Source organism: Lissotriton helveticus, chromosome 3_1 (genome assembly GCF_964261635.1).
Source record: "Lissotriton helveticus chromosome 3_1, aLisHel1.1, whole genome shotgun sequence".
In the NCBI taxonomy this organism is placed as follows: Eukaryota; Metazoa; Chordata; class Amphibia; order Caudata; family Salamandridae; genus Lissotriton; species Lissotriton helveticus.
This window is the reverse complement of record NC_136061.1, coordinates 434,122,676-434,147,986: the sequence shown is the minus strand read 5'-3', so window position 1 is coordinate 434,147,986 and position 25,311 is coordinate 434,122,676. Positions and strand designations below refer to the sequence as shown.

General features: G+C 45.9%; 1 protein-coding gene and 1 pseudogene across 3 annotated transcripts in view; one reads left to right on the top strand and one right to left on the bottom strand.

The window, feature by feature from the left end:
* The window catches only part of NRP2 (neuropilin 2), a 187,092-nt gene that overhangs the window by 143,486 nt on the left and 18,295 nt on the right, over positions 1–25,311 (bottom strand). The window lies entirely within an intron of this gene.
* LOC144825203 (guanidinoacetate N-methyltransferase pseudogene) lies at positions 20,409–24,052 on the top strand (annotated as a pseudogene).

The following is a 25,311-nucleotide window of genomic DNA, read 5'->3' as shown; positions in this document are numbered from 1 at the left end:
GATACTACATACACACTTGCATGTACATTAGAAACACAAATACCGGAAACGTGTGAAAACGCTCTCGTCAGACTGCACATAGACCTGCAAACCCATACTTATGGCAGGTATGGTCGACAAAATGCTAATAACATACTATCATAAGAAGTACCCGAAAACACGTAAACAAAGACAGTTAGACAAAAATAAGTACATTGCACAAACATCTATATATACCTACAGGGACATATATGAACAAATATACACAGGCATGATCTGTACCATAATGCACAAATGCATATTGTCATGTATGGAAAAACTAATATATATAGATACAAACAGATACAAAAAATACCCACAAGATACAGAAATAGCTATTCACAACCTAGGCACATATGTGTAGCTGTTCACCAACCCATATAAGATTGTGACAGCACATACAGGTGCAAATGGCTGCATGGCACACCTACATACACTATACGTTCTAAATGTAGCTCGATCAAAGGATCTACAGAGAAGATTTCAAACACATTCAGAAAGTTCCTCCTCTGATACATCATAGAGGAAGCAGCGTCTTCAGAAACATGGATGCGAACAGAGCCATCCTCTGAGGATTTCAAAATGTAAATATCTCTCCTGGGACCGCATCTATAGGATGACGAGCAGCAAAGGATGCGCATGTACACATCGAAATATAGTGATCTACGAAGAATGACAACGCAGCCTTGTTTAGACTTGGACATTGGCTTCTGGGGACTTGGCCTTCGAGTAGAAGTGTTATTTCCACAGTTCCCTCCTCCTATTGGGGTTTTTAAAGGGGGTTTGGATTACAATCCTTAGACTCGGGTGGCGGCAAGAGCTGCTCCTGAGAGCTCTCCACCCCGAAAGGATGGCTCGGTGGTATTGCTTCGGGCTCATTAGCACACGTCTGGAGTCCCAGGTCAAAGGGCAGCACTTTACATATGCGCTCTTGTGATTCATGGGAGAGTGGGTTGAATCACAACTCTAATCAGAGCACAGCATGTTTGTGTGTTCACCCTGAAAGGTAGGCCATAGCGTGTTTGTAAGTATTTAAATGTAATAGCATCTCAGCAGGAAAAGCTGCACCTAGTAAACCAATGGTAATCAGGAACCAAACAGCTAGAGAGGTGGTGTAGAAATGTTAGGATGGTGCGTGTGTCTAAAGACATGTTACAACACGTTACTGTGACACATACACTGATAATGTACATTGTGCAATTATATTCAATCATAGGCACAGGGACAGCTGTCGGCTTGCATGGCTTTGCAGTTAAGAATGAGACGTGTACATAGAAGTGGGCTCCCCAAAGACATAAAACGGTACCAGTTTAATTCATTGTGCTACCTGGTTTCTCCAAAGGAAGTGCTGCAGTCACAGGCTAAAAAGGGGCAATTTGTATTAATTCATTAATTTAAGATCTAAAGAAACAATATGTGCAATAACAGCTCTCCATCCATGCAGGGTACACCGGTAGTGTAGCTCCAGGAAAGTTCTTCAAAGGGGGAGTTTCTGCTCAAGAGGCAGACACAACACAGCACTCTTCTTTTAACTCTTTTATTGAAGAACCATACATATCTACACCATCGCATTGTCAACAAAGGTCGACCCATCAGTGTTGATTCAGACTAAAGTGCAGACCTTGGGACATCCCATAACTTCAGGAAGGATCACAATTTAGGTTTCTCCCTCTTGTAGATTAATTGTTGGGTTGAACTCCAATAATAAACAACAATAACTCATCGAGTCAAGATATAGGGCGAGAAGACCCTTCTACAACTCCTCTACCTATGCAAAGGCTGACTGAGTAACGCTGTTATAGCCTCGTACATATATCATGGGGCATGTAAGATGCCCGTAAGTGGGCCTCTGTTACCACAACAGAGGGCTCCATTGCATTTCCAGTTGTACGTTGATTTAAATTAAAATATAGATCACCCACACCTTACTGTAACAGCCTCAGCACTTCACAGCCCAATGTGAGACGCAGTAGACTTGTTTGTAGGCTTTGAGACACATTAAACTTGTCCAGCATTGTTTCACAAGGTCCGCGCCATGACAGAATTTCAGTATTACAGCTAATTTTGTAAATGGTTTCCAATTAGATTCAGGATATGTACGTTTGCCTGAAAATGTTTACTCTAAATTTGTCTTGAAAATCTGGGATGGTCAGAAGGCACTTAAATGAGCATTATCCAACCCATACACAGATTTGGGGCTGCCATGGGCATGGAAAGAAAGAGATTTGGATAGCTCCCTCCAGGGACTTTTATAGAGAGAGTCGAGTCCCATCGATAAAGCGTGACAACACAATTCCAGTCGATCATCGATTGGAGATAGAAAGACATATCAGCGTCTACGCTTCCGCCTTAGAGCGTGACCTGGCAGCGCCTTTTCAGGGGTGCACAATATCAGGGTCTGCTGAGGTCCATTGTCCCCCTTTCTCCTTCGAGTGATGGATGATTTGAACAACCCCAACCCTCCTCTTCAGAACAAGCGATCAATACCTCTGGGCCTCTCCAGCACGCACCAAAGCCCCCCGACCCCCGTTTCAAACTCGGACAAAAGAGACTCTCTTCCCTTCTTGTTAGAAAAAACAGTCCTGTGTTCTGCACACAGAGCTGAACAATGGCAGCAGGAAGTTCTTCACAGCGAGGCGTCATTCTCATCTGCTCCAGGGAGTCATCACTTCCTCATCCTCTTTCTTGTTGCAATAAATTACTATTTTTGGCCTGTGCACAGAAACGAATGACCAGGCAGGAAAATAAAGACCAGGCACATAAACCCACGCGTGTGTGAGGGAAATCCATCCACACCTCCAGATTAATCCGGGACACATTTCCTCGCATTTTTCCAAAGACACGGGCGATTGAAAAAAATAACAATTTCAGAGTTGTAAAAGCACAAAACATCTGGATGTCTTCCCCGGAGAGAGCAGCTTCGTAGACAAATATGTAACAAGCCACGTTCTCACTACAAATGTCTCTCTAAAGCACGGAGCAGGCTGAGGCATCCTTTTCAGCGCTCATTAAAACCCACAACTCCGGGTTTCACACCTCAGTGACCCTAAACATGGCCACATCCCCGATGGAAGGTCAGACGCCAGTACACGCCCCCTGGCAGGAAAATATCGAAGTTTTGGGTGTGTTATGCTTGTAGAGTTTAAGGTAAGGATTTCGGGGGTTAGGGAGAGCTTGCAAAAACAAAACAGCCTTTCCACTCTTCTGGGTCGTTTAGGCCCCACGCCCCATCACCTCCACCTTCCCATTTCATCTCCAGGGAGGATCTGGCACGCCAGCGACACCTAATGACCGATCTAAGCATTGCCTGTTCAGTGCTTCAGAGGAGAACTGCATTTTGAATAAAACAAGGAGAAAAAAAAGCTTTGGCAAATCCAATTGGCCTGACTAAACAATTTAAACAGGCTTCCTGAGTGGAAAAAAAGCTAAGCAAAAATTGATTGCTTTTCCGTATAAGATGTGTTTAAAAAAGCCTACTCAAGTGAAACAAAACAATTGTTTTTTTCTGTACACGATGTTCATATTCGAGAAATGAATTAATGTGTGATGATTCAGCGTACATTTGAGATGTAAAATAATATTTCAAGCACTGATATGCAGTCATTTAATAGAAAGTACAGTGATACACCAAGCAGCTAACAGCATGGGACACAGACATACTTCAAAGGGAGGAACCAAAGCCCACTCAATATATATTTAAAAGCATTGATTGCTAACAATAAGTGTTGCATAGAGCAGCACTGTGAGCCCAGACCTAAAAGGGCAAGGGGTTCCGAACACATAAACCACCTGCACGTCCAGGTTCTGCATTGTCAGAAAGAGTAGGATTGGATAGCCAATCACAGAAAGGCTGTGAACAAAAGGGATGGTTGAGTTTGTTCTGCAAACACAACACATGCCTTCGCCGGGCATCTCAAAAGGCACAAGATTTTGTGGAATTTTACCACCAATCTTCTAGTGGAAATGTATTGAATTTATTTTCACGCCACTCAATTTCATGCAAACAAACACTATTTTTGCCCCATCTTGATTTCCATGAAACACCCAGAATATCAGTCAAAAATATTACCATTTAATTTATTTTTTCATGTTTCTGATAATTCTAACTAATACACATAGATGTAAGGCCCTGATATTTATGTATTGCTTTAAACTGCAATTAATCCGAATCTAAACACTCCGATATTTTCTCAAATATGGAAACTAAGCCACAGAAAAACAGAGTGATTTTCCCCAGATTGCACAATAAGCCACTTAGCACTAGATCACCCACCACTCCTAACCGGTGTTATGGATGCACAACTTGTTGTTTCGTTATGAATAGTGCTGCGCCAGCATTCAGACAATGCAATAACAATTCCAGAGAAAGAAAGTCCATTACTCCAATGTTGTAGGCGGAAAGCATGACAAGAGGTCATTATCAGTGCGATAACGCCCCCAGTCAACATCACTACCTAAACAAATGCAAACAGGACTATTTGTGCCCGGTCCTACAATGTTTCATCTCTGACGACTATGCAGTGAAAAGGAAACATTCATATGAAACATATACATACTCAGAGCATCTCTGCAGTCATTTATGATGGGCATTGTAAATATTCCAGTGTGCACTACAGAAGACATCTTTTCCCCATTCTGTGTGCTCACCGTGTCATTGGCGCTGTTTGTTTTTCGACTTGTTATGAACGAAGGGGGATGCATTTGCTGAAATGCCAGGCTGGTTTCTCCTGGCACCAAACTGTAAACAGACCTGTTATGAGTTTATAATGTCATGTTTATTTAGATATTTCATACCTCGCCTGCTTCAGCAGTAAGATTGCGTTACGGGTCGCAGGAGATTGGGCTTAAGGCCCATTGCAGCAACTCAGATGAAAAGATTGTTTTCCTGTTCGTGACGCTGACAATTCCCCACATTTTTGGCCTGCTACAAAATCCCATTCCCACAGGTGAAGTAGTGAGAGCTGTCAAATGACATGACCAGGAGGTGCAGCACAGAGGCACCTGGATCTGCCTCTGAAGGGGGCCCAAGGAATGAGAGCAAAGCCTGTGCTGCTACTTCTATGGTGCAAACCCAGCTGCTGAGCAAGAGCAATGCACCTTATTGGGGATGTTGGTAGACAATACAAGATCATGCAAGACCAATTGGAGCTTTACATTTTGAAATTAGATGACATTTCAAGTTTACATTTTTTTGTCAAAGGGGGTGGGGTGCACTGATTCCCTCAAAATCACACACGTTTTCAGACAATTACTGATGCTAGAACTTGACCCGAGAACCACAGGCCCAGAATAGACAGCTCAGCCTCTAGACCTCATCTTCCCCTTGTAGTGTCCTGTATGGATGCTCCTCACTGTAATCCTTCTCATTTGACCGGGCTTCATGGACTTTGGGACAGGGAGACAAAGACCCACAATATGGCATAGACACAGCCACAAGGAGGCGCTAAGATGCAACCAGAAAATAGGAAACACTGGCATGCACCAGTGCAGTAGCGGTCGGTGGTAGGAGTGCTGCCGGGCGGTGATGTGGGGTGGGGGAGGGGCGGGGAGGCGGGGTAGTAAATTATGGAATACGGCCAAATACAGGTAAGTAAACATATAAATAAATAAAATGAATTTCGTTCCACGCACTGCATCACCAAATTCGATGCAGTGCACGCAACAAAATTTAGGGTGAAGATGGAGAAGACCAGTCTTCTGTTTTCTTCCTTTTTACAGTTACATGTCTCTCATGGACCACAAGAGTTGACCACAGAGGAGTCAATGACATGATTTCCCTGCCCTGTAAAAATTATTTGCTGCCTGGACCTCCCATGATGTAAAGGACCATAACAAATTACTTCCCACATTCATGAACTGTAACTAGAATTTTTCTACCATGGGCCGAAGGTTATGTGATGCAACAAGGCTCTCCCATCCTGCAACCCCAATATTCCTACTTCAGGGTGCAATTCAGAGGAATAATGAGATTTGTTTACAGTTTTATAAATCACGCACTTGACATGAGAGCATGAGACCGCTTAACATGAGCACCGGATTACATTACACGGTGTCAGACTCACTTTTTGGTGTGTGTTTTAAGTAAAGGCAAGATTAAGTGATTTGCCCAGAATCACAAGATGTTGAACCGGCACCAGGACTCGCACCTGAGTGCCCAGTTCCAAAATCGGTAGCTCTGGCCTTTAAGCCACACCTTATCCTCTAATATAATTGAAAGATCATAAAACCAAGAGCATTAAAAACAGAGAACAAGAGAATAGAGAGAACCGGAATAGGAAAGGAATTGAGGTAAAAGAAGAAAAGAGTACTCACAAAGCAAAAAAAATATTAACAAAAGAAGAAAAGGACAAAGAAAAAAATAAAAGATCATGATAAAAAAAACTTTGAATAAATAACATAAATTGGATATCCATGGAAAGAAATCGAAAGGAATGATGGCAAGAAGAAAAAAAAAGAAAGAAAACTAGAAAAAAGTAGAAAAAAACAAAGGAAGCTAGAAGCAACGCAAGAAAGAAAGGCAAAGAAAGAAAAAAACGCAAAGCCTAGTACAGAGCTGACCCCCGTTTCAATGACATGCTACTGTTACTCCAGGACGAGATATTCTGAGGAGACAAGCTGGAGGCGCTGCCTCCGAACATGCTCTTGTTTTAACCTCGCTCAGAAATGTGGAGAGGGGCCCAGCCTCCCCCGGCAGCTGAGCGCAGAGGCTCCCAGCAGCATCTGTGAGCCATCAGAGGCCGGAGCGGCCAGGCGCAGGCGCCCCGCTCCCAGGGCCTGCACATCGCACGCAGCCCGAGAACACAAATACCTCTTTCTGGGTCAGAAGTGTCTGCTCGAGCACTTAGAACCGAGTCCATAAAAGAGGCAGTGTTTGCAGAGCACAGGGGGAGAGAGACAGAGCGCCATGTGTGACCCATCACACAAGGCGAGATGGCTTGATCTGAGAACTCAATCGTTTGGGTCCTCAGACCAAAACGAGATTAAAAACAGAGAAGATTGCTTCTGGTACGAGAAGTGGGATGTTGAAGGCAGGCATCCGACCACGAAACAAAAGAAATGGTTTTAGCCATTTTGAAACAGGACTAAGTCAGGAAGTTCCCTGGTGTGCATTCCATAGTTCTAGAGCTTGAGCTAAGAGTCCCTCTCCACCCTTGATTTTAAATTTGAATTGTGGAGAGAGAGTGAGAAGCAGATGGCTAGATCTTGGGGCGCACTGGACTGCCTGTTATCCCTGAGATAGGACGGTACCAGCCCAGGCAGACCCCCAGGAGCGAGGCACGCTGATTAAAATGTCACCCTCTTTGTCCCAGGCAGCCAGAGCAGGTGATGGATCATCTTTGGGATCCAATCAATTTATTGATCCCCAGAACCAACCAAGCTGTAGCATTTTGCATAAGTTGTAGGCAAAAGGGTTGATATGACAGTAGGCCTGTGTCGTGCTGGCCATTGCATAGTCCATATGCAAGGAAAAGCACAACTGGACAACAGAGAAAATGTGGGCACCAAAATTAAGCTCTGTGTGTTATTGACTCACATAATTGACGACGCCCTCCAAATTTTAGATCAAAATGATACCTGCCTCCTCATCCTTCTTGACCTCTCTTCAGCATTCGACACGGTGAAGCATGAGAAATTACTCGAACTCTTAAATACAAGAATGGGCTTCTCTGGGACTGTTCTTCAGTGGTTCACTTCCTTTCTACCCAACTGGTCTCAAAAATTCAAGAGCAAAAACTTGATGTCCTCTCCAGTATCTGTTTCGTTAGGTGTCCCCCAAGGATCCTGCCTATCTCCTACTTTGTTCAACCTAGTTATGGAACCTCTCACCACCTTGCTACAAGATTCCAATGTACACTTTCACATGTACCCCGATGACACCCAACTATATCTCAAGCTACAATCCCCCAAAGAGATCTTGCGTCTGAACTCAACGATCAGAAGCACCCAATCTTGGCTGGCCGATAACCACCTCAAACTCAATGCTATGAAAACTGAGTTCCTCCTGATCTCACCTCCCACGAAAATATCTTTCACACAAACATGGCTTAAGCACCTAACAGCACTCAATGTCCAACCGATCATCGTGGATTCAGCAAAATCTTTGGGCATAACACTTGACACCAACCTCAACATGCAGCAGCATATCAGCAAGGCAACTAAGGGGGCGAACTTCCAAATAAATACCGTGAGGAAACTTAAACCCTTCCTCCCAGCCAAAGACTTCCAAACTGCAGTACAAGCACTAGTCATCCCTCGCATAGACTACGGCAGCGTGGCCCTCTGCGGCCTCCCCCTAACTACAACTGCACCCCTCAGAGCATCACTAAACGCGGCAGCAAGACTCATCACTGGATCTAAAAAACATTCGCATATATCCCCTGACCTTAAATCCTTGAACTGGCTGCCTCTTGAAGCCAGAATACAGCTGAAAATTGCCTGCATGACGCACAAGGCTATACACCTGAAATCACCCAGCTACCTCACTCATAAGTTGACAATTTCCGGCGGGTCCAGAACCACCAGAAGTACAAACAATCTTCTGCTGAAGCCTCGAAGATTCCGAAAGGAAAAAACCTACAAACGCTCCTTCTCAGGAATGGCGCCAAGGATCTGGAACTCACTCCCTCCTGAAACCAGACTCATCTCCTCCACTCTTCTTTTTAAGAAAGAAGTAAAAAATATCCTCATGGCTAAATACACCTGAACAACTACGTTTGATTTACTCTGCGTCGATCAGTATTACCGGTCCGATTCCTATGCACATGTGTTTTTACTTGTATTGGCCTAATTGCTCAGGCTCATGCTCCCTCATATCTGTATTATTTTCTTTATTTGTACTATTTACATTGTTTTGATGACCTACCTTCCAACTATGCCATGCTACCTCATTCCTGTACTATATGTAATATTTTTACTATTTACATTAACTTGATGGCCTACCTTATTACTATGTTCCCTCGTTTCCCTACCCTTCCACTTGCCTTTGTAAAGCGCTCTGTTATCTGCAATGATCTTGTTCGCGCTATATAAAACTTTCAAAATAAATAAAAATAATTGTATCATGTAGTACGCGTGTGGCCCCAAAGCACTGTCTGGTACCTGTCAGTTTGTGGCAATCGTCCCTGTTATGCATGATTTGGTGCTGCACCGAGGCATTGTGTGTGACGCTGTTGAGTATAAGGTTGATATGTTATGCATTTTGATTCTTTGCATCCTAGATAACTTGAAGATTGCAAGCTTTCTTGCATAGAAAGTGAGGTATCAACAAAAGGTATGGGGTGATGGATTTACAATAATGGGGTGCTGTAGGCATATGTGCGCAACCTGTAAATTTGATAAATTGACCAATGGGCCACTTCGCCCACTACAGATCAGACTGATCTACAAGCAAGATTTCATTCGAGATGTCCAATGCTGATGTTTAGAGGTATGAGGGGTCGTTTGAAATCACTGTGGGGGGTTTAGAGGCCTCTAAACAGGCCATTGGAGGAGCTCACCTCAACTGGGGGTGGCGACCATAGGCCAAGGCACTCATCGTACCCTACCCCTCCCATATTCTTGCAATCCTTTTACCATTTATGGCGGTGTGGTAGTGATCACACAGACACCCGGTGGCCTACTAACTGATCCCGTCCCTTGCGAGAGGGTCTTCCTGGCCCCACCTGGGCCGGGGGAGCAGGAAGTCGATTGCGCCTTGAGACCCTCCGGGTGAGTAGTGCGCTATATAAATGTCTGTGATTGATTGATTGATTGATTGATTGCACGATCCATGTATCCAGGCTAGGCTGGCACCGAGTGAGCTCAGGGGGCATCAAGGGAGGCCTTCATGGCCTTGGTCTTTCCTCCTTGTGAGTCTAGCCTGGACAGGACACAGTGGGAGTTCTGTCTTGTCATTGACTCGGTGAGTTGGAAGGGGCGGTTCCAAATGGCGTGCCTCTGCAGAGAATGCCTTTGCTGTTATACTACTGTAAAAATGGCAGTTACAGCGTTATCAGATGGGGAAGCTGGTTAGATAAAGCGACCTGGCTTTGCTGTGAGCAGTGGTAGGAAGGAAGTGGAGAGCTGATTTCATGAAGTAATGCAGATCTTCTGTGGCTGGTGGCAGGTGAAAGAGCCCGGTTACATAAAGTGGCCCATTATTGGCCGGCTCGCGCGCTTAGCACCAGGCTTCATTGCGCCTTGCAGTGAAAGGCCCCAAGCAAGAAACTTAAAACGCAATACACAACAAGTGAAAATCGAAATAAAACGGGGAGGGGAAAACTCAAACGTAAACAATCGAGTTAGAGCCACATTATTGCTAAATTTGTAATAGATATTTTGTTTTTAATAATTCGGCATGCATACTCAATATATGGAGGCTCATCGTGGCCCACATTTATTTACATTTTGTAAGTAATTTTAGGTATTTTTCATTTTTCAGGTACATTATTTCAGGGAGATTGAAATCAAAATCATAATTGGAAAGAGTCACACGTGTCCAGAGAGACCTGTGATACATGCATGGGAATAGCTTCTATTGGTGCAGCAGGTTCAGTGGCACCGGGGCCCAGAAGCCTGAGGGGTCCACTCAACCCTAATTGTTGTTGTACTTTTGTACTGTTGACTTGACTTGTTGTTGTACAATTCAAAAAGCAGCTACAGGACCCATTTACTTCTTTGCACTGGGGCTCTTGAACCACTGGCTTGACTACCAGGGGATGACTTATTAATGTGATCAGCACAAAACGTCGAAATGCACCAGATTTCCCGGGGTCATGACACTCGCCAGGAAATGGTTTTCACATAAGATGTGGAGTTTCCAGAAAGTATGTTTTCTGCTTCATGCAGCCTTTGTTTTTGCAAAGACTGAGTCACTGGCGCAGCGATGAGGACGCTGCACACATCTTACAAGTCTCAGCTCCGCCCTCCCCCCTTCCTGTAAAACCCCATGACAGGCAGAGCTCAAAATCTAGCTATAAATCAATGCTTTCGGCTCCAGGTCGGTTAAACCAACTGTTTAGAAACAGATACGAGATGGGAGCTCTGGGAATGTCAAGGAATCCGCCCTGAGGTAAACAAATCATCCACCTTACAACACCGCGTGCGCTCTGTCTGCTGGGGCGAGAGGGGGGAGGGAGGGGTGCTGACAGTGCACCGAGCCCACGCGCCACACCCCAACCCTACCACAGACTGGACCGGATAGACAGATCAATCGATCGCTGGCATTTGTTCCGTGAAACCATTAGGCAAACATACATGGTCATGACCTGGCAAACCTCATCAGACCCCCGCACACCGACGCCATGCGATGGGGCTCCCTCTAACCGCCTGTACATTCTTTCCTCCCGTGTTAAGATGTACCTCACTACCTCAAATACCCCCTCAAAACATTTCCCCAGCTTTACTACAGTCAGTCATGTTTCCTCGGACCCCACGCTATGTCCCCCCTGCTCTCCCGCACTCCAGTGAACCTCCCCAGCCCTGCAGCGGAGCGCCCCGACACCCTCCAGTGGGGTGGTGTGCCTCAGCCCGCCTCCCTGCTCTGAGGCGGTCAGGCAGGCTCACCCCGACCCCCACTTGACGCCCCATCTCCCTTCGCGCCCTGCCTGCCGTTCAAGCCCCTTTACCCGTCACCCCCTACGTCACGGTCAGGTTGGCACAGCCTCATCCGCCCCACCACTCCACCGCTGCCAGGCCGGGTTCCTTCAACCCACAACCCGCTATGCCATGGTCAGGCCTGTGGCTCGACCTTCACCGCATCCCCGCCGTCCCTGCTGGGCCATGGTCAGACGAGCACCTCAGACCGTCAACACCCCCCCCCCCCCCCCCACCCCATGTCAGGCTGGAATCCTCAGACCCTCACCTAACCGCGTCCCCCTCCAAAGCCATGGCCAGGGGCCCGCCCCAGACGCTCAGCTCGACCCCTCCCCAGACCCTCAGCTCGACCCCTCCCCCCACCCATCATACCCCGACCACACTGCGAAGGACTTCACGCTGCATTCCCAGACAGCTGCCCCGCTGCAAGTTAACCATCACACCCAAAGAGGCTCTGTCTTTCATGTGCGCCCAGTGACGGGCGCTGTCACAGGACTGCCATCCGTACCGCCGCACCTCCCCCTCCGGGCAGAGGGCGGGAAGGAAGGCTGCAAGCATTCGTCAGGGTTGGAAATGAACCGCTGGACGTCTCCAGCCAAGCCACGGCGGGCAGGACCGCGGCGGAGAGAGGGAGCCCGGGGCGTCCCAGGCCAGCGGTGCCAGCGGGCACTGCCCCAGCGCCGCTGCACACTGCCGCCGCCACTGTCTGGGATCGAGCAGCTGTGCTGCCCCGTTACTGCACGGCGGCTCCGCTGGAAAGAGCTTAAACTACCCAGTGCATGTTGGAATGTGGTGCTACTGTCCTATTACGTATAGGAACTCTGCTCAGAAGGGGTGGTACTGGTAACGGCCATTCAGCGATCCAGCGCCTGGAAGTGTTGCTATTGTGTAGTAAAAAGCTTAGAAGTGTCCACTTAATGTACGAGAAGGAGGCAGAGCGTCGCTAGTAGTGACCAGCTACTGGACAGCAGGTTTACTGGGAGCAGCTGGTACTGCCCCTCAAATGTACTGCAGTGGTCATGCGAAATATCGGCACTGTCCCATAAATGGACAGCAATGGTGCTGCGAAGTGTAAGCACTGTCCTATAAAGGGATTCTGGTAGTTCTGTCAAGTGCCCGCACTGCCCATAAATGGACAGCAGGGATGCTGAGGACTGCTGCACGGTCACCTAATGAACCGTAGTTGTTGTTTCAAACGCACACACTGTCCCATACATGAGGTGCAGTAGTTCTGGGGGAGTTGTTCTGGGGGTAGTTCTGGGACGTGCCAGCGCTATCTTATCAATGGAGAACCGTAATTCTTAGAAGGGCCGACACTGCCCCATAAATGGACAACAGTGGTGCTGAGAACTGATGCACTGTCCCATAAGTTATGCAACAATTCAGTGAAGTACCGAAATGACCCGTAATGGACTGCAGTGAAGCAGAGAAATGACGGTACTGTCTCATGCAAAATATGGCGGCCCTGGGCTGTATCTATATAGTCCCAAATGGAAGGATGGGCCTCGGTCTGCAGACGCACCGATCGCCTCACAGTGCCGGAATCTGATTAAAACAAGAGTTAAGTAAACCTGCCAGTTCCGGCCAGGAGTAAACCCAGCTCAGGCGAGAGCTGAGAGGAGGCGCTGGCTGCCCTGGACGCCGCCATGTCGCCCTGTCCCATTACACGGGTGAAGCCCCGCGGTGGTGCGGCTCACGCGGTGGCTAAGCGCAAAGCCGTGCCCTCTAACCTGGTTATGCGTAATCTTATCATACAAACAAGGCCTGCGACGGATGCAATAATGGCATTAGTGAATATTTATACCCCGCGCTCTCCAGGCGCGCTGTTAATATAATTCCTCGGCTATTAATGAGAGGGCTGGAATTTCATCTTCTGGCCACTCTGGCAATCACTGGGAAAAAAGAGCTACTTTTAAAAAGCCGCCACTCTGCCCAGGCGATTTGAAATAAATGTAATTATTGGAGGAAAGCAGTTTAATGTGCTCATACTTTTTCCATTTCTTCCCACTCTGCCGCCCCTGCTTCTGCAACCGCTGGTGTAATTGTGACACTGATAGGGCCTGCAGCAAGCTGCGCCTGTCCCCTTCCTGATGGATTTGAGATGTGGTTATGCAGGGTTTCGTCTGCATGGACCACTGAACCTTCCCGTTACTGGGCATCTTGAAGCGTCAACATCCTTAAAGCAGCCACGTGACACGCATATACAAAGGATTCCCAAATAAGGCAAAACTCGTCGCTGATTGTTGAACGCCTTTGAAAGAAGTCCTTGGATGAAAAAAAAACATTTTATAGTGGCACTACAATTTGTCTATTGTCCGTAGCCTTTATAAGAATCACTGAAGGTGAAAAAATGCGTATTTTCCACGCTGGAATTTTTCAGTTTTGCGCACTCACATAATCTTGATCTTGCGGTTGAGACTATTGATTACGGGCTAGGAGGGGTGTGTGCAGTGCAAACATGACCATCAAGTACATGTCTCGTTCCACTCATATTACTCCAACTGCTTTTTTTCTTATTTTTTTCCTTTACTTCTCATGGCTTTGAAGTAGTGACATATCACCAAAGGAACGGCGGCTTTATAACTAGCGGTAATGGAAAACCGCCTTCCCCCGCCTCCCTGCCTGCACCCTGTCATTGAATGTGTCATTATTGCTTTATTTTCCGGTTGTTCCCGTTAGACCTTTCCTGCCTCTGCATTACATAACTATCTGTAACGCACGGATCAATAAGGATGGATGGCCTGTGATGTCACCGGTGAGGTCAGCACGGGGAGCGAGTGCTCGTCTGCGTGCGCGCACCAGGCCCAGTGAATGACTTCAGAGCGTGCGCTCGGAACGTGGCAGGTGACCCGTGGACGCATGCGCAGCTCTGCCCTTGCCTGGGTCTTGCGAGAGAAAGAGAGGCCCTGATTGGCTGCACTGACAAACCTTTCCAGGGGACTTCCAACAGCACCTCCATTCTGATGTAGGCAGGCGTGATTACTTCAATCAATGAAGCATGACACTTCGGCGGCATCTATTTACTTATTTATTTTATTCCCGTGGCATTAGAGCAGTTTACAAGAACCAAGTTCTGGTTCACAAACGTCATAAAACAAACTGCTAGCACAAGGCAAACAAACGAACAAACAGTTATCACCAGCAAGGACTTACAGGATAAGTACTTAGCTAAAAATCATAGTGTCGCACCAATCATAGTGAATCCTCACTTGTCTGTCTTCATGGCTTCTCCATCAAACCTTCGGTGTTCGACTCCATGGTCCGGGCCTTCAGTATTTGTTGGTATTGTCTAGACTTCTGTGGCTGATTCCATGTCCAGGCCTATCCGTGATTGACACCACAGGCCAGGACTTTGTCGTCTGGCACCAGGATACAGATCTTCAGTGGTGATGTTACGGTCCCGACCCTCAGCGTGTGTTGCTATGGTAACAGCCGTCAGTGTCTGATGCCATGGTCGAGGCCTTCAGCGTTTGACACTATGGATGGTCCAGGTCCTCAGCATCGACGCTATGGTCTCCCTTGACCCTCAGTGTTTGATACCATGACTCAGGTCTTCAGCTCTTAACACACAGTCCAGGCCCTAAATGTTCAATTCTATGGTCCTGGCCCTCTGTGTTGGATGCAATGCCATAACACAGGCCTGAAGAGTTTGACTCTATGGTCCAGGAAATCAGTGTTAGATGCTATGGTCTTCTTGACCCTCGGTACTTGACGCCATATATATATATATATATAGGCCTTCAGGCAGTGCTCAATTTATATAAAAAAATTAGTTCCAAAGCTCTCGTCAGGAGGCCAATGCAGCCTGCACCACAAATTGCCCCTGCTAAGCTGCCAATGATATTAACAACACAACCACTAACTATCTCACTCCTACAAGCGTGATGATTTAGACTATTTCAGGCCCTTCAAAGCTACAAGAATGGCTTGGGCGGCAGGGAATAGTCTATTAAATGTATATTGAATCAATGATGACTTGTTATTGTGGTCATCTCCGAATTAGCCAGACAGCTCCGATTTGTAGCAGACTGTCACAAGCACTGGTATTGACACTTTAGTGCCGGTACTGAGCACCAGAAACCATAGGCTCAAATTAAGCACAACCTTCAGGGCTTGGATTTATGGTTTTGCGTTGACCTATGGTTTCCGCATGACATTTTACCTCCCTTAACTGGAGTCTTCATGGCAAACTTCCTTCACCCGTGGGCATGTCCCTGAAATCTGTTCTCACTTCCCTCTTCCTGGTGTCCAGTCCTCTCAGCAGTCACTACGCCCTTCACACCTCTCCATCATGGCCGACACAATGGGATGTATGTATGACCGGGCCACGTGGGCCAACATCCAGGGACTTGATTTGTTTACTCGGCTCTTCTTCAGTCATGTCTGCCAGTACCGCTGCCGCTCTTCCTCCACTTGGGAGGTCTGGGAATGGACAGCACATGTCCTCTTTCCTCCTCCCTCCCAGTAAAGTCTCCGTGTCGCCTTGTACAGGAAGTGGGAAGCCCCGTTGGGGTCGGAGTGCCCCAGGCCTGTCACTTTCTCCCTCTTTTCTTGCTTCAACCTCTCCAACATGTCAGCAGGCTGCACTCTCTCCCGCCCTCGACATCTTCTAGGCTAGCACGTTTATACGAGGAATAGTTCAGCACAGCCTCGCCCAGTACGTGGGAGAAAATAAAAAACAGCCATTTAAAAAAAATAAAGTATTTACAATAGGTCTTGATTTCGAACTATTAAATGTGAGTCTTAAACACGCATCTAATTCTGCTTCATCCAGGGCGCTTTTCTTGGAGTTTTAACTTTGTCCGTGAGTTTAGAATTCATCAAATATTACATAACACTATGGCGCCATATTGCTGAGTCTACAGCGGCCCCTGTGGCTGAGAGCCAGACTGCAGCCCTATCATGGATTGTCAAACAATGCAATGTGCTACCCCTTCCACTAGATGGTGCAGTTCTGGTTTCAAAAATATTTTTTAATCTGTCAACGATTGCCTGCTAGGCTCCAGCAGACATGGAATCAGGGCACAGATCCCCCGCACTGCAGGGACGGCGGGTGCCATAGAAGCCCTGGTAATACCACGTGGTGCTTCCAAATGATACACTGTTAATTTAATAATTTTCCAAACCCCTTCCGAATATGCATTTATCTGCGAAGGCACCGCAGCTGAATGTCTTGCTCTAACGATCCTGCCTTGAAGGCAGGATTGTTTTTGTGTGGGAAGGGACACCTTCCCGCACAAAAACAATCCTCAGAGGCATTTTCCTGTTTCTAACTATGCTGCAGAATACAGCACACTTAGAAAGAGGAAACAAGGACAAATCAGATGCTCTGTATAGACTTGTCATCTTTTGATGTGAACAATTACTGTTATAAAGCGCCCTGATACCTTCAGGTGCAGCTAGCGCTATACAAAACTCTCAAATAAATAAATAAAGAGGAGGAGTGAGCTAGTAGTTCGGATGGCATCAGTGGGGCTGGAGACATATTCTTGCATTTTACACTTCACCCGGTTATGTAATCTTGGACCAGCTATTTCAACCCTTGTGCCTCGGGTTCCTTGTGAGCCATAAAAGGGAGGCTAAATGCTGGACAAAGTGGTTTATTGATCACTTGATGAAAAACTGGACATACCGACGTTTCTGCAGGAAATAGCAGGAAGAGTCCTTGAAGGCGGTTTCTTGATCCACAAAAATGTATATTTTGTAAGCTTTCTTTGGAATAAGTTTAGCAACTGTTGCAGTTGCTTGTTAGGTCTGGGTTTTGACACTGCAGTTGTGAAGCAGAGCTACTGCTTAATGTACTGGTTTTGCTGATGCTTGTTTTCCATATTTCTATGGCCAGTTTGCCGTGACTTCACAACTGGAAGAAAGCTACAACAGCACATCCTTAGCCCCTCCACTTAACGAATACAAAACCCAAGTCAGGTTCCCATTAATAACTAAGGAATTGTAAGGAACATTTTGTTATATTCTACCCTTAAAATAATGAAAACGAGGATTCACATTCCAAGGACCCCCCAGAACTAAATTCCAGGAAATGTATCCTCTCAATAGCCTTTCCAGCCAACATTTTCCCTTCCCTCGTCTTCAAAGTTCTCCCTTTCTTTCTTTTTTATAGGGAGGTGGAAAATTGAAAACATTTGGTGGAGTCATATCCACCGCAGAGCGCTTATTCATCATTCCTATGGGGTGCAGCAAGAGGCAGTTGGAGAGCTGGCGAGAAATGATGCGTGGTTCCTATAAGACAATTAGGTGTCCAAGGCCAGCAGTATGGTTGAGCATTATTCCTCACATCTGACTGACTGCCTCAGACCCAACCCCACCAGCCATTCACAGGCACCAACCTTCCAAGAAATGTCACCTCTCGTGACTGACGCTGTCTCAGCCCCAACCATACAAACATTTCAGAACTACCAGCAAGTGAAGAAATCTCATGCTTACACTATGACCACTGCCCTATAACTATGGGCCTTATCCTTTCTTGTGACTGACTCTGCCTCAGCCCGTCAGCATGTTAGAATCAGCAGCGGGCCAAGAACTCTCCCATTTTCCTGATGGCGCTTGCCTAGATTAATAGGCGTTAGCGGACAAAATCACTGCTACCAACCTTTCATCAAGGTGAGCGGGTGTGCAGTTAAGAACCATAAAGCTATGCCTCCCCATAGAAGCTTGCCTTGACCTTGATGCTGTGACAATCAACTACAGAGCAGAAGAGAAGGCCGGGCGGGAAGTCAGGGGCAGGGTCTTCAATTTAAGAAAAGGCCAAGCCGGAGAGGCTGGCAGTGCTTTGAATAAAAAGATTTGTCTGGGTATATATATGTGTGTGTGTGCTACTATATATGTAGTCATATATATTACAATATATACACTATGAAAAATGTATATATATATTGTGTGCATATATATATATATAAAATACATACACTATGATATATATGTGTGTGTATATATGTACATGTATGTATGTATATATATATATATATATACACACACACACACATATATATATATATATACTGCTGGTCTTTTTACACGCATGTGTGGGCTCACAAGCATATGCATGAGTGCTTGTGTATGCACGTGTGTGCGTGTGTGCACATCTGTCTTTGTATGTTTGCCTAGGGGTTTGGGTACTGAAGGGTCTGACTCATCGTTTAATCATTATTTCTGAGATCCAATAAGTGAATGACATCGAGTTGGGTTGTTTTAAATGTTATTTAGAAAAAACAATTCAATATGTGGCTAATATATATATATATATATATATATATATATATATATATATATATATATATATACAAACGTTGCCTCCCACGAAGCCCCAGGAAGCGAGTTCGCGCATGAACAATTTGCAAATCCTTTAATATTCTGGATGCACGGACCAAAAAGCATATCCCTACGCGTTTCGGTATGAGCCTTGTTCACGGGAATCTGTTGCTTTACATCGGCACACCCTGGTATGTTCCACCAAGCTTTAATTAAACAGCCCTCTTTAGGCCCTCCCTCATTGAAGCAGAGCATGGTGGTCCAGGTAGTCCCGAACAAAAAATAATCAATCTTTGAATAGGTTGCATGGTCCATGTAGTAATATCACCGATGAGGACCCAGTGCTGGTAAGAGTTTCGCACCACCAGTAAAACGGCACAGAGCAGCCTATAGGATCTTACATGGGCTGTCTGTGCCATCACAGATACACTGCATTTCTGGGCCCTTCTTGATGTTAATAGGCGCTTTGAAGGGAACATTGGCCCTCAGCAGTGATTTTATTACACGGACCATGCAACCTATTCGAGGATTGATTATTTTTTGTTCAGGACTACCTGGGACACCATGCTCTGATTCAATGAGGGAGGGCCTAAAGAGGGCTGTTTAATTAAAGCTTGATGGAACGTACCAGGGTGTGCCAATGTAAAGCAACAGATTCCCGTGAACAAGGCTCACGCTGAAACGCATAGGGATATGCTTTTTAGTCAGTGCATCCAGAAAATTAAAGGATTTGCCAATTGTTTGTGTGCGTACTCGCTTCCTGGGGCTTCGTGGGAGGCAACGTTTGTTTATATATATATATATATATATATATATATATATATATATATATATATATATATATATATATATATATATATATATATATATTAGCCACATATTGAATTGTTTTTTCTAAATAACACTTAAAACAACCCAACTCGATGTTATTCACTTATTGGATCTCAGAAATAATGATTAAACGATGAGTCAGACCCTTCAGTACCCAAACCCCTAGGCAAACATACAAAGACAGATGTGCACACACGCACACACGTGCATACACAAGCACTCATGCATATGCTTGTGAGCCCACACATGCGTGTAAAAAGACCAGCAGTAAATGTTCAGGGCACTAACCCACCTTAGTAGCTGGTACAATACCGCAGTTGGCGAAAGGGAGCTAAACCAGAGTATCCGCGTGGGACAGGCACTACTGATCTCTATGTGAAGCGCTGGGGCAAACGCAGACACGTTTCCCGTATTTTCCCAGGCCAGAATTCATTCCCTTTTCTGCACAGCTGTTCCTCTTCCTTAAGCCCCACAGCTGGTTGTGATGTCTTTTGCAGAAAGCCATAGAGTCCCCGAAGGCCAAGATTCTGGCACTTTCTCTTGGCTGCTTTGCACCAGTTTAGGAAACATTACACAATCTTGACAATGCAGAGTCATTAAAAAAAGAATAAGGCCTGCTGCACACATTAAAAAAAAAATACCAAAATGGCTGTCACTGAGTGATTGTTTGGAAGGGTGCCATGAAGGACTCCCATCGGTGCTGTGCGCCATTAACAATAATGCTCCACAAACTGGAAAGGTCAGAAAGCAAAACTGCAGGAGCAGCATCCAACAGAGGTAAGAGAACCCACAGATATCCTTTTCTATTTATTTTAAATCTTACTACTGGAAACCGAGGCCCATCCTCCATGATGTGCGCGCCTCCCTCTCATTACAATCTGTATTTTAACTGCAGCCCATCATTCTTTTTTTTTTGGCAGTCTCATACTCCAATTCCATTAACAGCCTGCCCAGTTCTTTATTTTCCCTGGACCAGGTCGCATTTTTTTCTTGCCGCAGTTTATTTTTACACCCCAGCTGGTCTGCTATAAGGTCACAGTTTTTTGGCTCCACTCCCAGTTACTGGAAATTAATTTGTCCCTCTTCTCCCATCTTATAATTGCGTCTGATGTCCCACAGGATAAGATGGCCGCCTTATCTTGACTTGACAGCTTCCTCAACCTGGGCAGGAGTGCCTCATTCTCTACAATGAGACGGGTGGGGTCCAGGACCCCCCCTCCCCCCATGCAACAGAATCCTGTCTGGAGGAGCTGTGACAGAGGCGTGTGTGAGCTCACGAGCCTTACAAGGCGCACAGCCTCTGGATAGGAGGGAGGGACACTTGCCGCAAGGAATTGTCGCAGGAGGCAGAAGACCTGGATGTATGTCATCACAACGCATGCTTTTACTACGCATGCCTTTACAACGTAGGTTTTACAACACAAGTCGTTACAACGACTTGCGTTGGGGGGCGCTGGATAGTGGAATAGTTTAATTTACTATTCCAACTCCAGTCCCCGTGGATAGTAGGGAAGGTTTTGGATAGTAAATTAAACTATTCCCTATCCTACAGCGCCCTCCAGCGCAAGTCGTTGTAATGACTTGAGTTGTGAATCCTGCGTTGTAATGGTAATGCGTCGTAAAAGTTGCGTTGTGATGGATGTTTCCCAGAAGACCTTAAAGGATGGGCCAGTCAGGATGTAGGGACCTAAAGGCTGACAGCATGAAGATTGCAGAGTTACAAATGGACTTTGATAAGCAAATCCCTCCAAAACAAAAGGCGCTATCAATCAGTGGAGTGAGTTACGAGTCCAAGGGGTAGATTTTACTTAAAAAGCAACACAGCGCAGCAAGTTGCCAAAGAATGGTGCAGCCGTGCATCATAGTGCAAAGGTGTCTGTGTGACATCTGCCATAGGATTTGTACTGGAAGTGTAGCCTTGTGCATTCAAATACCATGCCTAGACAACCTTTGAAATTTTTCCCACTTTGAATGTGTTCTGTACAATGAAGCACACATACAAAGTTGGAAAAGTTTGGAGAAATAAAAGCATTTCTTCAAATTAAAAAACAGCCTCAAACAGGTGCTAATTTTGGCGCTATCCCGTGTCTACTATTGTTAGTAGATATAAACTTTGAATAAAAAACTAAGGAACGTCCATGTATCATCAACAGAGCAATCCGGTTGCCAAATAATTCAAGTATACCAAAGAAGTGATGGGTTTGCGTAACATGCATTTAACTTACCAGCACAAAACAAATTATGAGCTGGAAAGCAAATCCCAAAGAAAATTTTTTTGTGCCAGTTCCCAGATCTTTTCTGATGCAAACCTGTCGCAAACTGTTAGTAAATCTGCCCCTGAATGTGTTAGCTTCTCTCGTTTTAGGGGAAATAACAACCATTTCCTGGGCTTAAGGTGCCCTCTTTCAACATCTCCGAGTTTCCTGGAGGCTTCTTTTGATTACCTATACATGTGATACTTGTATTTAAAAAAAATTAAATCCATAGCATCATACCACAGTCCTTTGTAGACGCATTTTTTTCGCAACAAAGCAGAAATTCCTGCTACTAAGCACTGTATGTTGCTGGATAAACCAATGTACAGCTCCCACAGGCTTAGCTGTAGACAATTTTAGGTATCTCATACTTGTCTCTTGAGTTATCATTGTATATGGCTGCAGTGCACATATAAATAAGAAAACTAGCATTAAGAGGCAACCTCATATTTCCTTCTTCCTTCTGCCAGTACTCTTCTAACTCCCTCCCATGCTCTCTCCTACTTTTCTCATCTGGGTCCCCTCAGCGCCTTGAATCAAATTATCGGTAGTGTAAACGCTGCACTTTTGATAGCTGGTAGAGGTGGGCGAGCCACTGAAACCTTGAGCAAGGCTCGCGCCTGAAGCCTGGCTCTGGCTCAGCTAGAGGTCAGAACTGCGAGCCCAAAACAAGCCGAGCTCACATATGGCTTCTACCTGTCTCGCTCCCTTCCTCTCTCTACCCAGGATGTGGCATTAGGTTCTGGGTCGAGTCTCACAGTCGGCTAACATCCTGTGATTCTGGACAAATCACTTAATCTCCCTATTCCTATAAACAATGCATGTGACCCTGTCTAATGTAACTGGAGTTTAAGTAAAGCGCTCTAATACCTTAGGGTCACATTTTTTGCACTATAATTTAAGACTTGCTGAAAAATGCACTAAAAGGTAAAAACAAAGTCTTAACACAATGAAAGACAAATAGATACCCTTTGCACAAATTGAAACAGAAAACCTGGATAAATTGAGGTCTCCCCACTTAATATTGAGCAATTTTAGAAGATATTTTATTTGACCAAACCTCTTTTTTCATTATTATTGTGTATGAAAGCACTTTCAAATCTGTGAGTTCATACTACCAGCTGTAGAAACTATCACTTTCAATAAGTAAGTCTCAGTTCAGTGCTATAATTTGACCTAGCCCCCCCCCCGTGCACCCCCACCGGCCCCATCTTCACCTTAGGGGAGGGCTGCAAGGGGCACTGGAGGGAAGCTGGTGGTGACTATGATCAGATAGAGGAGCGCCTACAGCAGCCACGGCCCGTGGAGGGAGTTATGGTGGGGCGGAGAGGCGGGCGGGGGTGCTAAAAACCGGAGTATGGATAATTTAAGGTAAGTAAACAATTTAATAAATAAAACGAATTTCGTTGCGCACATTTTGCGATGCAGGGGGTGCTACGAAATTTGGTTTTTTAGCACCTCCCCCGCCCCACCTCTTTGCCCCACCGAAACTCCCTCCATGGGCCGCGGCTGGCCTACAGATCCTGGTCAAGCCCATGGTGGAGAGGTGGGAGGCCCACTACCGGCACAGCCTGGCGGTAGCAGCGGCTAGCCGAGGCGGCAGCGTGCTGCAGGTCGGCTTTGGTATGGCCGCTGCTGCCACCAAAGTTGAGGAGTTTCCATTCAAGGAGCACAGGATCATAGAGTGCAACGACAGGGACTTCCAGCGGCTAGAGCAGTGGGCCTAGATATAACCACACAGGATTGTGCCCTTGAAGAGGTTGCGAGAGGACCTTATTCCTACGGTGCCCGATGGACACTATGATGGCATTGTATATGCCACATACCCCCTTGTCCGCAGACTCACCAGTTCAGCTTCATAAAGGGGCATGCTCATCGCCTGTTAAAGCCTGGTGGAATACCTCACCTGCTGCAGCCTGACATAGTGTGGGAAGCTGCTAAAAACAAACTATACCGGCATCAAGGAGATGTTTCAGGAGGCACAGGTCCTACAGCTGCTGGAAGCAGGCGACGATATCATCACCACATTGATGGATCTTGTAACTCCCAAGAAGTGTGAGCACCACGACCATTCCCAAAATGATCACCCCCATATCCTCAAGAACTAAGTCCTACCCCTCCCAGGACTGACAACCCCGGGAAAAGATGACCCTACATTAGGCCAAGCTTCCTGGTCTTGAAAACACTTCTGCAACAATATCCCCTGCCTCTGATAATGGCAAAGCTTCCACATGTTCAAAGAATAAACGTTTCTGACTTTTGCAAAGACTATTATATTTTACAAGATGTTTGTTGTATAATATACATAGCAGATATTTTCAGGGCTTGGCTCGTGCCAGGGTTCTAAGATCAGAACAAGATCTTTGGCTCAGCTCTCCTTGTTAATTTGTTGGCTCGCTCACCTCTAAATGAGGGGCTAGGCATTAATTGCCTCCTGTGAGTGGTGAACCCACCCCGCACTGAACAATGGCAACAAGTAGTATATTACTGTACCATCATATCCTCTTTGAATTTACTTTTCATGTCTCTAAGTCTGGTGTGTTACATTTTAAGATAAGAGTTTTCCAATATATGAAACACACAAGTTTTTATCAGCTGGCTTCCTTCCCACCCTTCCAGCATTCTTTAAAATGTTATGGGCCACTTACTTTTTTTCTCTATGGTTCATGGGAGCAACTGCAGGAAGAATACAGAGACAAAACAGGAAGTCAGCTAGCCATGTGAATGCTGGGAAAGGTAGGATGGAAACACTGGTACTGCCAGATTAGGAAACCTAAGCATTGAGGAGGCAGCATGCTTTTAATGAGTCCTAAAGTGAAACACCGAATTCAACCAGATGAAATCTACTGCAAGCATGAAGAAGGAAAAAACGGTGTAATTGAGGAGTGTAAGAGTGTTAGGACCCGGATCCCCCAGCATGCTCCCCGCTCCCTCCTGATAAACTGATAACCCACATAAAATCATCGACAGAGATTTGCGTGGGTGTAAAACGGCCATGTTTAATATTTGACATTTCATAAACATGACAAGGCATTTCAAATTCATTATTTACAGTTATCAACACAATTTTATTATTGACTTTCCATATCTTCTTCAGCAAGATTCTAATCCTCCAGCACTAAGGGGCCTTCCAGCTCGCATCCTCCATGCCGAGCATCCACGCAAGGTGCAACCCACCTGCGCACATGAGGAGTGGACCCCAAACCTCTGATCCTTGTCCGCCCTCACCAGGGGCCCACCCTCAGACCACCAGGCTGCCCAGGGACCCAAGAGGCTCGTAACCTGTTGCCCTAGCCTCCCCAGCCGGGGCCATATTTTACAGCGGAGAGCTTACCGTCTCCCCCCTCAATGCTGGCCTAGGGAGTAC